Here is a 13,270-nt window from a genome sequence, read left to right as displayed (position 1 = left end):
TCTCCTTCAGTTGACCAAACCCCACACACCCACTACTCATATATTTAGTTCCACTTCCCTGAAGGAGGATGTGTAAATGATTGTAAAGTGTAGTGCTGCCGATGCTGTCATTTTGTTATGTATGCAAAAAAGCAATTACAACGCCTTGTCAAGTTATTTCCATAATACAAGCATTTGAGGTTGGTGACATCACACCAATGGCCATCATCAGAAATACATTCAGCCAGAAAAAAAACTCACTAATGCCAGGAAAGGCTCAGAGTCAGCTGCAGTTGATGCATCCAGTAAGTGCAGTGTGAAGCAACTTCAAAAATCAAGCAATGAGTGGCAACCACCAGCATCAATAGTACTCTGCAGCCATCATTTCACTGCTATGCAGGAACCATTTGGCCTTATTGTTTGCCTTGAACAGGTCCTGAAACTGACTGCAATACCCAGGGTTTTCAAATGTAAACAAAAAGCAACATAAAAGTGGCGGAGAGAAGCAGCGGTGTCAAAACACACACAGAAAAGAAGTCTTTTTGTTCACTCACATTGCATATTTTTTTCTGTTCTCCCTTCCTCAGAGAATATAACCCCCAGTTTATTTTGTGCTTCTAAAATGACGTGGTTTGAATAAAAATAAGTCCTTTATTTATTTGAACCCGCTCTTCTTCCTCAAAGACTGTTCACTGATATTGCTCACTACTTCCTCAGCATTTGTACTCTCAACCACGCTAATTTACAAGGTTGGTGCCTCCAGTTAGGTCACAAGATGGCGGAGGTGTTTGACCCAGTTATGAAGATCATGTCGTAATTGCGGCCCAGAGTTGGATAGAAAAGCTATTCATCACTGGCAAACAGAAAACTCAGGAAAATGACAGCAAGTAACAGTATTTAATGAAAAAATGCACAAAATAGTACACGAACAATAACCAAAATGTAAGGCGTAGCTGCGGAACGGGCCCTGAAGACAAACATGCAGGGAAGGGGAAAAACCTGAAGCAAAAACAAGGTGAATAAATTCAAGCATAACCAGGCAGAAGAATATCGCACAGGACATATGAGGCCCAAACAACAGAAAACGCTTGGTGGTGAGGAACATGCCATTGGCAGGGTGAGGATCGACAGGCAAAAAAATGGAACAGGAAACAGAACACTCATGATCGTGGGAACAAAATAAATGCATACCAGAAACACCGACGATGACAGGACCAAGCATTGTACTTGTCTACATCACGGTGTAACATATGAAAACTAGATTTTATTGCCGTTTTTGGAATTTCCATAGGTCTTTGCATTATAAGTTTGCTGTGCCTTGCATTGACACATTTTCATGAGTTGAATCAATTTAACTGTTAGTGTTTGAGTTCCTTACTTCACTTAGCAATGCTCATAGCGACTCTGATTTTTGCCAAGTCAAGTTTTCTAAATAAGAGCATGTATGAACTAATGATGAGTGCTGGTATTAAAAAAAATATATGAATGTATGAGCTGATTGTCTATGAGAATTGCAATATTTTAGCTATATTTATGTTGGTGGGGTGTGTCAATTAATATTATTATATCAATATTGATTAAAATCCCTATGCTCAAACTAGATCGATGTGTGCTCGGCAGGCCGGCCTTCTGAACGGCATATGTGGATCTAAAATCGTGTCAGCACTGTGGTCAGGTGCGCCGCTATTCAAAATAGGAGCGCTCTGTTGTTTGTTTGTTAAAACAATAGTAGCAGGTTAGATGACTGCTGAGTTCACCTGAGGATATGTTGCACTTAATTTTTTTTTTCAATTTGAATTGTATCTCTACCTTGAAATACCTTGTATTTCAGCCTCTCATATTTCTTTGTTGAAATATGACAGCATGTCTAAAAAACATTTGTTTACATGGTGTTGTAGATGTTAACTTGCTCTTAGTTCAACCTCGTGAGTTTGTTGCGCTTTTTTTCCAAGAAAGTGTGAATGCATTTGCTATTGATTGTGGACTTGTTTGTTGTTGACTAGTACCAGGAATTCCTTAAGTATTAACTTATAAGAAATAACAGGAGTCCAGGAAACTAGTCTAGTATCCAGGTCATTATTTTACAGTTACGGTTCAGATTTGTGACTTCTGTAAAATACAGGATTGATTTCTAGTCGCAGAACCGTTTTGAATCGTACGGTTTAATTATAGGTAAAGCACTCCAGGTGTTGCTTGACCTGACTCCAGCAGAGCAACGAGACCTCCAGCCTCAGGCCACTGCTCTCCTTGACACTTTAGACAGCGAGCTTGTGTGGACCAAAGCCCAAAGGAAGAGAAGCCAAAAGAGAAGAAGACAGAGAGGTCAGGGATCAAGCCAGCACATCACCAGCTTTTTAGATCCCTGTGCCACCCATTCAATCCTTGACTCCAAATGGTGTCAACAGTCTCCCAAGTTCAGGAAACGTCTCCATCTCCTGAGACCACAGCAGCCGTGGGAGATCTCTGGCACCGCTGCAGTGAAGGTCACAGCGCTGAACAGAGCAACAAAATACAGAGCCTACTTGATGAATTTATCGACATCTTCACTGCCAGGGATGAGGGTTTGCCGACAGGTCTAGTGCAGCACATTATAGTCTGCCTCACCTATCAAGTTGCGACCGCATCGTCTGTCCCTGGCAAAAAGACAAGTAGCAGAGGACAAAATCCGGGAGATGGCAGCTCCAGATGTATTGGTGGAGAAGAAGAATGGCAGGTGAAGCTTCTGTGTGGATTATCCTTGTTTAAATATTGTCACAAAGAAGGACTCATACCCTCTCCCTCGCATCGATGACGCTCTGCATTACATTTCAGACTCCAGCTGGTTCAGCGCCCTTGACTTGCCAAGTGGCTACTGGTAGGTGGAACTGGCCCCAGAAGCAAGAGCAAAAACTGCATTCATCACTATAGCAGTATTGGGTCATGACGCTTGGGCTTTGCAACGCATCGGCCACATTTGAGCGGCTGATGGAAAGACCCAGCAAACGTGGACTGAGTCCAACAAATGTCAGTGAACTGCAGTGTTTTCTGGGCTTAGCGTCCTACTATTGACGTTTCATCAAGGGTTTTGCCATAATCGCTAGCCCCCTTCACCGTCTGACTGACAAAGGTCAGCGCTTTGGCTGGAATGCCTGACCGCATTTGAACAACATAAGGCGGGGCTCATCGAGGCTCCGGTTCTGGACTACCCTTATCCACAAGTGCCATTTATTGTGGATACTGATGCAAGCGATGTGGGTGTCAGTGCAGATCTATCACAGCCAGGAAGAGGTGGGGAATGAGCTGTGGCCTATTTCAGCTATGCTCTAAGTTGTGCGGAGAGGAATTATTGTGTAACCCGCCATGAATTGCTGGTATAGATTTCCTGTTGCGCACTGGCCACACGTCCTTCGCCTGGCTCATGAAATTCAGAAATGCTGAAGGCCAGATTGCTTGCTGGTTGGAGTCCCTGCAAGAGTGCAACTTTGAAATTCAGCAACGAGCAGGCAAGCAGCATGGCAATTGTCATCAACAGGAGGATGGTACCTACTGTAGCAACTGTTGATGACCCCAGTGATGTGGGACTACTTCAACTGACTCTGGAAGAGGTAAAGAGGCAACAAAATGCAGATCCCACATTAGACCAGGCGAAAAAGCTTGTTTGAGGCAGGGAAGCAACCAGAGTGGTCGAAGGTGTCTGCTCAGGGACCAGATGCGAAGTCTTACCATTCTCAATGGGAGACTCACTGACTCCTCCATGGAATTATCTAGCAAAGACAGCATTCCCCCAAGTCACGTTCTGACTCCATGACATCCATGCAATGTTGTAGAATCGTGTCAGCTAAGACTGCCCCTCAACACCCACGCTTCAGCATTTCTGGATGAATCTCATGAACTCCCACAGGCTTGCCACTGTGAAGCTGTTTGGCTACCACAGGGGCTTCAGCCAGTGATAATGACAAAGACTGCCCATCATCTTCCAGCCCTGCCTCCCTCACAATAGGGGGAAAGTCTGGGTTAAGGAGTTCCTCAAAGTGACCAATTGAATCTCAATTGAAGTCAACAGCATCCCACCCTTAACAGCTTTGATATTCTGCTGTCTCCCCCCTCTGAGATGCTTGACCGTTTTCCAGAAGCGCCTTGATGCTAACGGAAAGTCTTCCCCCACGGATTCTCCAAACTCCTCTCACACGCACTCTTGAGGCTTAGTAGCAGCTGAAGCAGCAGCCGTTCAGGCCAATAGGTACCTTGCAACTCCTTTTGGAGTCACACAAGACACAAGATCTTGATAGGACTCCTTCTTCAGTTGGACAGCTTGACTAGTGCAGAGGTGAACAACAAACAACCATTCAAACCAGCGAGACCATTTCGCCTCTCCAAGTTTCTCCGTCATTTGCCCTGTGTGCTTTGAACTCCAACACACAGGTACTCAGCTCAGGGCTTCTGAGTATCCCAACACCCACCTGGCGCCTCAGACCACCAGCAACACCAGAGAAGGAAAGAGTCCATCCTCCATCAAGAAGCGGAGTTCGAGAAACCAAGCTGTGTGTGGAAGTGAGCCCCGCCAGATCCAACTGGTTACGCTTCACCTCCTGCACTAACTCAGGCTCCGTATCCTACAGTCAGGTGATGTTCCACATCCACAGAGCTTGCCTATGCAGCCCAGGCCCCGTATGCAGACTCGCTCCTCTTCCATTGACACCCAAATAGCAGCGCACCTGCATAGCTATACTCTAGGAAACATATCGCCTTGTGGGGACCTTTTGCCGGACCCCTCAAGTTTAAGCCTCAATTTGAGAATTAAAACTTCATTCTACAAAATAATTTCAATCCACGTACCTATTGACTGTAACAATGTCAAATGAATAACATCACATTCACCTAGTTGAGAATTGTGCATGTGAGCGGCAGTGGTAATAGGCCATAAAAGTGAATGAGAAGCCTTGACAACACAGCGTGCTACGCTGCATGAAGACCAATTCATCAAATTATTGTTTACACTATGTAGTTAACATTTTTATTCAGCAATTAAATTGGATGCTTTCTACCTAGTGGATATTTACCGCTGTTCATGGATTCAAAACAAACAAGGGGGAAAAAAACAAAACAAAAAAACAAAAAAAATCCATTTATTTCATTCGAAGGAAAATCTGATCTAGAGATGTCTCTAGTTGCCATGGGAACGTAACTTCCTTCAGCAGCTGCTGAGAGTGCATAATAGTTTATTGATTTCATCTTCATTTTAAGGAAAATGATCACATATACATACAAAGATATCTTTAGACCACAAAAGCGCCTCGTCCTCTTCATGCCTTCAAACCTTGGTTGAGTTTATGATTATTCGCATATATTTCAGAATTCCAATTAATGGATGAGGTCAATTCTTGGTGAGTGTGGTGGGTGCAGGAGTTAACCCACATGTCATGCACATACAATATAAAATATATTTTCTTATTATTATGTTTTGAATTAGAGGGAAAGAACCATCCTTTTATTTTGAAAACTAATTAAGTCTGCCACATGTTTTGTGACTGTATAGTAGTAGTGTTTCAGTGTGAGTCTGGTCATTTGAAGAAATCTTTTGGAGAATGAAAAATAAAAACCCTTTGATTTCTTCTGAGCAACACCTGCATGAAAATGTATATATGGTGCATTTAACCAACTAAAATTTTGATATATGTGCAAAAGTGTGTTTCATTACCTTAATGTCTAAATATAAGAATTGCGCAGAAAAAAAAGATCACCTAAAAATGACCTAATATACAGTAAATCGTGGAAAATACAAAGGCTAAAGCAGTTGGCCCTTGGGTCAGAGAGAGAAAGAGGGTGTTAAACCTTATCTACCCTACTTAGGTCCCTTTGTGGGGCCCTTTGGCATTTGTGGGGCCCCTTTGCCAGACTCCACAAGGTTAACACTCAATTTGACTTTTAGAACTTCAAAATATCTTAAGTTTGGTTCCTTGTCCCGGTTGATGTTAGTCATTTGTTTTGGATGCTTAGGTTTAGGGCGAGAGCTCTGTATGAGCTGTCATAACTCAGACTGACTGCTTGGTGGCAGCAGTGGACTGTAGAGCCAGGGTTACAGGCAGCAGCAGAACCTGTGAAGATGTACTTACACATGGTGCTTCTTCACGTCCTCCACTACGGTATTACCATAACATTATCAGTGTTGACTCATGAATTCAATTGTAACCATTTCATTGATGAAAGAAACAACACTAATACAGACAACTGACTTTACATTGAGAATAAAACATTGTGCTTCTAAATCACCAAATTAATGCTATGAATTGACTTATTATCAACATTTTAGACAGCAATGTCTTCATAATTGCTACAGCAACAATAGTAATTTATGGCCGCTTTCATATACATAAACAAAGTCTGCATAATCAGTGCTAGGTCATTACAGACCACTTTCCCTGGTGAGCTTCACCCAGTTGTCGACGGAAGTGGTGTGGATTATCTTATGGGATGTGACATGAAGGGGCCCATCTTGTATTGAGATGGGTCTGTAGCAGGGTAACCATGGACAATGGTAGAGTGTTATGCATGTACAGTAGTCTGACCAGGAGCTCAGCCCCTGGGAGGCAAGTAAGCATTGTCTTGTCTCCATGGTCAAGGTAAGCCTCTCTGCCTGGTGGGCATAGAAACCTGAGGAGAGGCAGATAACGTCTATGAGCTGATGGTGCAAACGTGGAGGGCGAATACATTTTTTAGCGGGTCACATCGAGTATTGGGATTGTTGAGAGGGGCTGTTGTAGCTTTTTATTTAGATATTATATATTATATATTATCCTCCAATCAGGATTTTTGCAACCAATACCGATCACATGGATAGACAATGAATTTGTTATCAAAATGATGAGACATTCTGCGTACATGTCAAAAAATGAACTTTAAATCATTTTAATTCAGACACCTTTTTATATACCTCTTCATCTAGAAGGCAAAAAAATAGAAAAACCTCACTGAATGCAGCAATTATTCTGTCAAAAGGGCAACTGCAAAACATTTAATTCAATGTGGTACGTTGCAGGTGAATCTCTAGAGACTGTGCTATGTCTGTCAAATATTTACATACTGTAGCGGGAGTCCGAGACAGAGAGCACTGACTTTATGAAGCTTCCTTTCCGGATGTTTTCAAAAGTTTCAGATTCAGGTGGCTAACAAACGCTGCACTTGACTCCAGAATCAGAATCAGAATCAGAATCAGAATCAGAATCAAATTTATTGCCATGGTCAGTGGGGAGCCCACTAACTAGGAAAGTGTTTTGAATAACTTGCAGTCAAAAAGTAAATAAATAATAAAATAAAATAAAATAAAATAACAACAAGGCTGTTCACGAATTCAACAGTCTGACGGCCGTGGGGAAGAAGCTGTTCCTGTGACGGGAGGTTCTGGTCTGGATCGACCGTAGCCTCCTGCCTGAGGGAAGAGGAACAAACAGTCCATGTCCAGGGTGAGAAGGGTCGGCTCTGATCCGACCTGCACGTCTCTGAGTCCTGGAGACATACAGGTCCTGAAGAGGTGGCAGGCTGCAAACGATCACCTTCTCAGCAGAACGTACGATGCGCTGCAGTCTGCTCTTGTCCCTGGAGGTGGCGCTGTTGTACCAGACAGTGATAGAGGAGGTGAGGATGGACTCCAAAACGGCGACGGATCCAGTTGTTTCCGTCTCTGTGAAAATGACACCTGAAAAAGGCTGTTCATCTAGCTCTGTGAAACATAATTATTTCTTAGCGTTCCGAATGTCATGCTTGGACCGGCGGGTGTTGCTACAAGCGCCAGCTGCGCTAACCGCCTGCTGTGGAACCAACGGTCTCACTTTCATGAGCCCGGAAAACTCTCCGTGTTCCGTCAATTTCTGGCGCTTTAAATGGCGTGTTTCATTTGAAGGCGCTTGCCTGCACAGCATTTTCCCATGCATGTGCTGCAGGATGCAAACTTTACATGACAGAATGAAAGAACTTTCACGGCAGACATGCTGCTGCTTAGTGAGCAGCGAGTAAGGAGGAACAGACACATTACATAATAACAGACACATTACATGAACTGTTTTCATGTCATTTCTCTCCCATCATACATCTCTTTGAATAGGGATAACGTATTTCACTGGGCTAAGGCTTTCGGTCTGACTGGTAATATTTATGCTGAAATATTATCATGCCTTTGTTTCAGTTAGTCAGAGTGTGTTACCTTGTTCTCACTGCAACACGCTCTAATCAGGATTTCTCTTTCCAGAAGCTCCTTTCATACCTTTATTGTCTCATTCAACATTATAACATTTATTAAACGTTGCTGAGCAGTCATGTGCAGGGACGAACCGTCTTCTGTGAGTTGGTGAGAAAATAAAAGAGCAGATTAAAGCCCAGTCTTTGATGCCGAGTCGAGCGGTGGGACTCCTGCGATGCCTTCAGGGAATGGCTCCTCTCAGCACATTAATAATGAATGAGAGCTATCGTGTTCTGAGGAACACTGAAAGTAGCATACTGATTCCAGACCCTTATGTAAAAGTTGCATCAGTGAGTTTGTTCTGCCTCATTAGACAGATAAAGAGACTGTCACTGAAAACAGATAGAGAAAAGCTTTCCATTCGTCACTAGTTTTTGATTTAGCACGTCGTTCTTATTTTATGCTCAACATACACAAACGCTAACGTGACAACAATGTCAAAGGTCTGGTAAAACTGAAGGTGAATGCAACAAGACACTGTCATGAGCGTCTCTCAATGCTGGTATACACTTCCCTCTAGCAACATCATACCCATGTCACATGACCTTCAAGAACCTCAATCCCAAATGGCCAATAATTGTTGCTGAGCAGCCAGGAAGTGCTTGATCTGTTAGGGATTTTCAAACTCTTTTTTTTAATCTGTCAAACCGCACACATGAAGATAAACTGTCGTGTTGTTCGTTGTGTCTAATGGGACTATCGGTGCACACCACAGACATAATGATTCTGCCTCACCATATCATTACATCAGGGGTGTCCAAACTGTTCCAGAAAGGCGGCAGTGGGCGCAGGTTTTCGTTCCAACTCATCAAGAACACAAAGTTAAACCAATCAGGTGTCAGCTGCAACAAGCAGCACTAGACTGAGGTTCAACTGATTACAGCCTCAAGACACCTGGTTGTGAAGCTGTGTGGGCATTAGTTGCCACCCTGGGTCACCAACAAGTGGTCCAGCTGGACCAGCTGTTCCCGGGACAGGTTTGCAGATACTTTATCTTCCTAAAACAGTGATGACTCAGAGAATGTCTGTTAGATAAAAAAAGACCAAAGTTTCTTATTTTCATTTGCATTTGATTTAGAAGAATAATGCATTCTTTTCCTCACAAGGGGGCCTCCCTTGAGCAGGCGGATAGGCACTCTCATATTCTCCGACACCTTCTTCTTCTCCAAGGTGTGTTGTGGTTCTGCGCATGAGTGGCCATATCTTGCATCATCCGAACCACCCCGAGGCCGAATGCTGGACTTGAGAGGAAGTCTAAGGAGGAAAGGCTGGTCTTGTGGTGCACCAAACAGGCCTTAGCGATCAGCTATGTCGAACAACACATAGCTGATCGCTATGTCCGGGTGGCGAGTTCATGGGTTTTTCATCAGTGCTGGAACAGGGGTCCATAGAAAACCCTTATAGCTAAGCCTCTCTAGTAAGAGGAAGTGTAAATAAACCCGACCCAAAATAAAAAAAAAAGAAAATCCAAAAGACAAACATGGAATTTGTCAAAATAAACCAAAATAAAGAGATAAATAAAGCTGTCACTGGTGTGCTCTGTAAGACGCAGAGAGAGAAGAACAACAAGCTGATTTATATGTCATGGATGGCACCATTGCACTGCACTCAGAACAGTTATGGTTAATGATGAATACGCCATACACATTTGTTCTGTCAGGTGATTAAAAAATGTGATTAATTATAGTCTGTAATTACTAATTAATCTGTTATTGAAACTCACAAAGAGTTGTGGAAAAACGCTTCTACTTGTGGTATTTTCAGTTCAATTTTATACACAAGTGGAGCTCCAAAAATTAACTTATGCCTCAGGTTTTTTATGAATTTTGCTGTGTTCTTAGAGAATCCCCAAATGATTGCAAAGTAAATCAAATCAGAGGTGGGTCTAAAGTGCTGACACATAATAAAACAGGAAGAACACATTTCTGAGCAACAATAATACAGAACACTGAACTGTCGCTTGCTGTTTCAGATAATTCAGTAAATGAAGTGGATCCATCAACCACAGAGCAAAAAGCAATCACATTAACAGTAAAAGTCTTCATCATCCTAAAATAAAGCGCTGAAACAACAAATTCTTCTGGTTGCCTCCAGAGGACAAGGCCACTGCCACTGATCAGTAGCAGTCAGATTTGTACCTGCGTGACTCACAGGGCACCTCGTCTTGATGTAGTGCTCACTCTCTGATGTAGTGACATAGTAGTGACAGTCATAACTTAATATGTTTCCGTTACCTGGGAAGTCTGTGGGAGAATTCATCAGCACATGAAGACACGATTGCCTAACTGGTCAACTCATGATAACTGGGCTCAGTCTCAGTGGTGGCTAGGTATTGAAACTAGGTATTGGAAAGTTTTCATTAGATCTGGTGCGATCACTCAACACTGCGCCGCTGCTGGGCACATCACGGAGTTTATTGATTAATTAACTCACTCGGAATGTGTGAATGCATGAAAGTGGCTTAGATCTCAGTTTTGGACTGACTAGCACAGACTTGATTGCAATTGCAATGAAAATTTGAGGGGAGCATAAAGAAAGGAGAAATGGACCAAGAATCCTGAAAAAGTTGTGTGAGATGATCGTGGAAGGATTCCCAAAACACCTAACACAAGTTTCACAGCAATACTACCAAACACTGATGCAACATATGCAAACATCTGACTTCAAAAACCAAAAGAAAAATCTCTCTCTCGTTTTGTCATTCAGCATATGTAAAGAAAATTGAAATTTGTGGAACCTAAACTGAAACTGAGCTACCAAAGTCAGAATAAACGATAGTGAAACGCTATTGTATAATTTCAAACAATGTTAGCATAATCTGGTTTCAACTGTGTTTAATGTGGTTAGATTGGTCTGACACGCAACAGTCACCATACACTTTATATTGACCAGTATTGAACTTGAGATCTAATATGGAATAATTTGACACTCAGTCACACTCAATGTATTTGTCATTATTTCTGTTGTGTTTAAGATAGCTTTAGTGATGTCTGCAGAGTTTCTCCTAGGTGCATTGTCAGCATGAGCTGTCAAACATAGTTTTACAGATGTGAAATTATGCCAGAATTGCCTGAGCGCAACCTTACACGTTTGGCAAGAAACAAAAGCATCATCTTTCAATTAATCTAGATACCAACTTACTCGCGTCTATTTTAGGGGAAATATTTCCAGAGAAAGTGAATAAATTATTGAATAAATTATTTAGGGCAAAATTAAGTGTACAGTACCAGAACTGGCGAAAGTGGGGCGGTTGCATAATATTCCCCAGTGGATATAAAATCTTTGGCTGAAAACCATGGAAACTCCAAAAATACTGCCTTTATAAATTACAATTTCAGAAGCTCTGAATGAAATAATCTGCTATGTAACATCTACATTAAGTAATGTAATACCCAATGCACATCCATCCTGAATCGGCCTTTGCTATCCTCATAATATTTACGGAAAGCCCTTTTGGCAAGTTAAAGGAATAAATAGCTGATTCATTAACTTGGTTCATCCAAGTTCTCAGATTATTTGCTGAGAGAAAGTTTTATTGATTTCTTTGTTTGCTCTGATTGACTATGTTATGCTTTTCCTTCAGTGCTCATCTACCTGCACACTCACGGCACTGCAGTTCTCTTGTCTCAGACAAGAGACAAGTCAAAAGAATCCTGCATCCAGAAGTCTGGAGCACCATCACGTCTCCATCATGTGTTCTTTGTCCCATAATCAATATTATCTGATTGTTTTATTCAGGCCCACCGACATATACTCTATATAACCTTATAACTATATATATATATATATATATATATATATATATATATATATATATATTTTTTTTTAATATATATATTCCTATTTTGTCTGCGGTGAGAACCATATTTTCCCCATCTGTCTGAAGCACCCAAGAGACTGTTTCACAGGAGTGTGTGTGAGTGAAGCTAAAGACAATGTTCGGGACAAGCCAGCTAGGCTCTCTGCATCGCGTAATGATCCCCACTGAGCTCATGAATTTTACATTCAACCTGAAACTGGAACCCCTGGACCCCCCAGACACACACCAGCTGAACCCCTACTGTTGGGTTAGTGTAACAGAAGCATGGACTTGCGCACGCGTGCACGCACAACAGGGTGAGCACAGGTAGTGCATGCAGCAGACAGTACAGCTCATGTGATTAGAAGGTGATAATGAGTCCGTTGTGACAGAAATCTGCTCTCATGACATTGTTGCTTTGGCCAAACATGAACAGTCTGTGACGGCACACATCACAGCAGATGAATGACGGACGCATCTTCACAGACAGAAGCATCCGTGATGTATTGCTGTGAAATATTTTCACAACCATACCAGTTCAAGTTGAGTCAAATGTTGAACTGTCAGACAGAGTGTGAGCTTCAGTGTGACCATGGTGCCTGGAGCTGGCAACTCTTGGTGTGGGCAGCAACAGATATGCAACCAGAAATGCAGAGCTTGGTCTTGTTTCTTAAGGACAGTCCCTCATACATTAGGATAACAGGGGTAAGATAAGAGGAGGCGCAGTCCAGTGAGACTGTAGCTTGTGTGGAACATGCAAAGTGTGAGACACCTTAACACTCAGTTGAAGTTCTCACTGCCTGTAATCCCTGTTTGGATTATTTTTACTCCATTACTTTTGTTCGTATTTATTTATAATTTTTAAAATAGATGTAACTGTAAATACTTTTACAGAAGTTTTTTTTCAGAGAAGTTCAGAGAGGAAACTTTCAGAGAAGTTTTTTGCCATTTTAAAAAGTTGTTCAAAGAACTAAAAAAGAGCATGATGAGAATGGAGTCCGGGGCACGGCACATCAACCATTTTTTTTGTAGTCCTTGTAATAAGGCAGTCATTTTGCAAACCTTAACTGACTGTACATTGGTAAATACAAACTTTAAATGTATTTTGATTTCACAGATGCTCATTGTGTATGTGCATTGTGAGATTCCATACGTGAAGAAAAAATACACCATAGGGCCCCTCTTGGCATTTCACTGCTCACTACATTTTGCTCTTTAAAGGGTGGGTAATATATGTATATTTATAAAGTAATTAATCCACAAGTGGCCTGTGTCTGAAA

Source organism: Synchiropus splendidus, chromosome 4 (assembly GCF_027744825.2).
Source record: "Synchiropus splendidus isolate RoL2022-P1 chromosome 4, RoL_Sspl_1.0, whole genome shotgun sequence".
Lineage (NCBI taxonomy): Eukaryota > Metazoa > Chordata > Actinopteri > Syngnathiformes > Callionymidae > Synchiropus > Synchiropus splendidus.
The sequence above is the reverse complement of the archived record's forward strand: the minus strand, read 5'-3'. Positions refer to the sequence as shown.